Source organism: Dipteris shenzhenensis, chromosome 7, assembly GCF_047967505.1.
Source record: "Dipteris shenzhenensis isolate YYH24624 ecotype China chromosome 7, Dip_SZ_1.0, whole genome shotgun sequence".
In the NCBI taxonomy this organism is placed as follows: domain Eukaryota; kingdom Viridiplantae; phylum Streptophyta; class Polypodiopsida; order Gleicheniales; family Dipteridaceae; genus Dipteris; species Dipteris shenzhenensis.
The window spans coordinates 55,026,329-55,029,435 of NC_141602.1; positions in this window are offsets into that span (position 1 = coordinate 55,026,329).

The following is a 3,107-nucleotide window of genomic DNA, read 5'->3' on the forward strand; positions in this document are numbered from 1 at the left end:
ACCCTTATCACTTGCAAAGAGAGATGAAGAAAATATTTTCATGTAAAGAAAACCACAACATATCTTTCTCCTTGCTTCCCTTAGAGGAGAATGAATATGGTAACATCGCAAGTGATGTTGTAGTCCAGCATTGGGAGAAGAAAAGAACCCGCATAGGCCATTATCTCACCAAGCCAGTTGGTGCCAAAGAGGAGCGATGCGTTGTTGGAAGAAGATCTTTCGGCTCAACATGACATGAACTGATATATATCTAGGGGCTTGAAGGGGCTGATTTTGCTAGATGGGTAAATTTCGGGGAAACATGGCACCTCCTTCACAGAAGCCTCTAGAAATGGCTCAAAACCATTCTACAAACTTCTAGAAAACACAGAGGTCTATAACTTCCTCCAAAAAACTGACATCAGAAATTAAAGTACCTACAAGGATCTGCTTTAGCTTTGTACTGATATAAGTTTCGTTGAAAACAGATAACCGGTTGAAGAGATATGGACAGTTTACTAAAAGGGGGTAAAAACTACCATAGAAATAAATAGTCATACACAGAAACTCATAACTTCTTGTCCTAGACCCAATGCAAGAAATAGTTAATGGGAGAGGGAGATCCTTATAGAGAGCTTCATGTGATATAAGCTTCATTGAAAATAGATAACCGGTTGAAGAGATATGGACAGTTTACTGAAAGGGGTAAAAATGCCATAGAAATAAATAGTCATACACAGAGACTCATAACTTCTTGTCCTAGATCCAATGTAAGAAACTAATTACATGGAAGGGAGAATCTTAAAGAGAGCTTCACATTGATATAAGTTTCATAGAAATTGGACCATCGAGGAGAAAATTATAGGCCAAATATTGACAGGGGGTCTAACTGCTATATTAACTACCATTTGCCCATGCAGATTTTGCCTAAGCAAACTACTCCCTCAAGGCTCCACAATTATCAACGATCCAATACCCCTAGAATTCGCCTAGAATAGAGGAAGAATCTTGCATGGTGGCTTGGTAAACATATGGACCATGTGTGCACAGTGAGCGGCCGAACAAGAACTACTTTAGAGACTTGAATAGAGAGAGAAAAGAACATAGGAATGGAGACCCAAGGAAAATGATAAGAAGTGACTTTAATTTCCATGAGAGTAAGACTCTACTCAAATACACTCAAAATACTACAAACACAAGGGAGAAGAAGAGGTTTCATACATACAAGAGGGAGCGGAAGCTCCAAGACTACTCATAGAGAGAGAATAAACTAGAGAGAGATGGACTCAAGAGTCTGCATAAGAGAATATCTACAAGAGGGAGAGAAGGCTCATGGAAGAGGCTTGAGGAGACTAGAGCTACAGCAACATGAGGCTTAATGGAGAAAGAGATGATGAACAAGGGAGAGGAGGGCTCCTTTTATAGAGATTTTGTCACCCTCCTTCACCCATTTACAATTGCTGCCTGTAGATTCCTCTCCCCATCAATCACATAAGCCCGTATGTCACCATCCATGTCCTTTTTGGCTACTCTTGCCATGTCTCCCATTAAAAGATGCTCAAGACTCTTAAAATATTGAGAAAGTCGAGTCTCCCCACATGGAGCCGATAGGGACCCTCTCTTTTCCATATGTCCACATCCTCCTTATTCCACATGGGAATTCTAGAAGGATCCCTCTTGAATCCACAGTCCTCCACATGCATTCCACACGCTTGGCATGTGGCCTCTCTTATATTATTGGTAGCAATCGGCAATGATGCAAAATGTCCAACAAAAAGAAAAGGTATGATTGCTCTCAAGTTAGATGGAGTTGTAAAACAATTGTCCGATGTTCTTTATGTGCCAGATATCAAGAGGAGCTTGTTGTCCGTTTCTGCGATCATGGATCGGGACCTCAAAGTTCAATTCGATAAGAGTGGCACACAGATCTTGGATCTTCAAGGGAAGGTCATTGGTAAAGGTACACGATGCAATGACATCTACGAACTCTCAGCTTTCAGTGCTCGAGCTGATGTGAGCAACACTAAGCTGTGGCATGAGAGGTTTGGTCATATAAACCTTAGTTTTTTAAAGGAGATGCATAAAAGTGGAATGATTGTAGACCTACTAGAAATTACAGATCTGCTACATGGACATGAGCCCACCTCTTTATATGACTCACTCTTCCTATTTTCTAAAAACTCCATAATATCCCATACACAAATAACTCTCACCCCATACCAAGGTATTTATAATTCATACCTATGGTATTTACAATGATCCATTCCACTCATCCTCTCAATCCCATACAATATCTTAGAAAATAGAAATAAGTGAGAGCCACTAGGCTATCACCTTATACTCAAACTCTTATCAAACATAGAAGAAAACAATACCAATGCCAAATAAAAAATATCAAAATTTGGCATCACAACAATGCTTACTAGTGTCGCTATATAGCGACGTTTACTAGAGTCGCTATATAGCGATGTTTATATAGCAACCGTTATTTTTCCACGCTAATAGCGACATAAATATCAACCTTTGCGGCCGTTAAAAAAAAACTTTTTAGTGTAAAAAAGTCGGTATTCGAAAAATGGCCCGTGCCTTGCAGTGGGTATTTGGGAGTCTAATTTTTGGGAGGTCCTTATCTCCTTGATCAAAATTCTCTCTCTTTTGAAGAGAAAACAGAGACTCTTTCTTTGTTACGTATTGTTGTAACTGGCTGTTTCTTCTTCTCACACCTCCACTATTCTATGCCTATCTCTCTACTTCCAATCATATGCTTTTCCAAGCCCTCCAAGCCTCTCCAATCAGTGTAAAATGGTGCGGCTTGAAAAAAAAAAAAGCTTGTAACTCTTCTTGCGAACGGTCATTCTTTAGTCTCATGTTAGTTATCTAATCTAAATCTTTCATCTCACATTAGTTGTCTAATCGAAATCTTTCGTGATACAATAGTTCACTAATCGAAATCTTTCAGTCTCACATTGGTGATCTAATCGAAATCTTTTGTATCACATTACGTGTCCAATCGAAATCTTTTGTCTCATTATTATCACCGCACTGGCATGGATCAAATGACACTATCTAGTCAGTTAGCTGAGAAAACATTGCCCAAATTGACTCTGGAGAAGATTAACAATTCAATA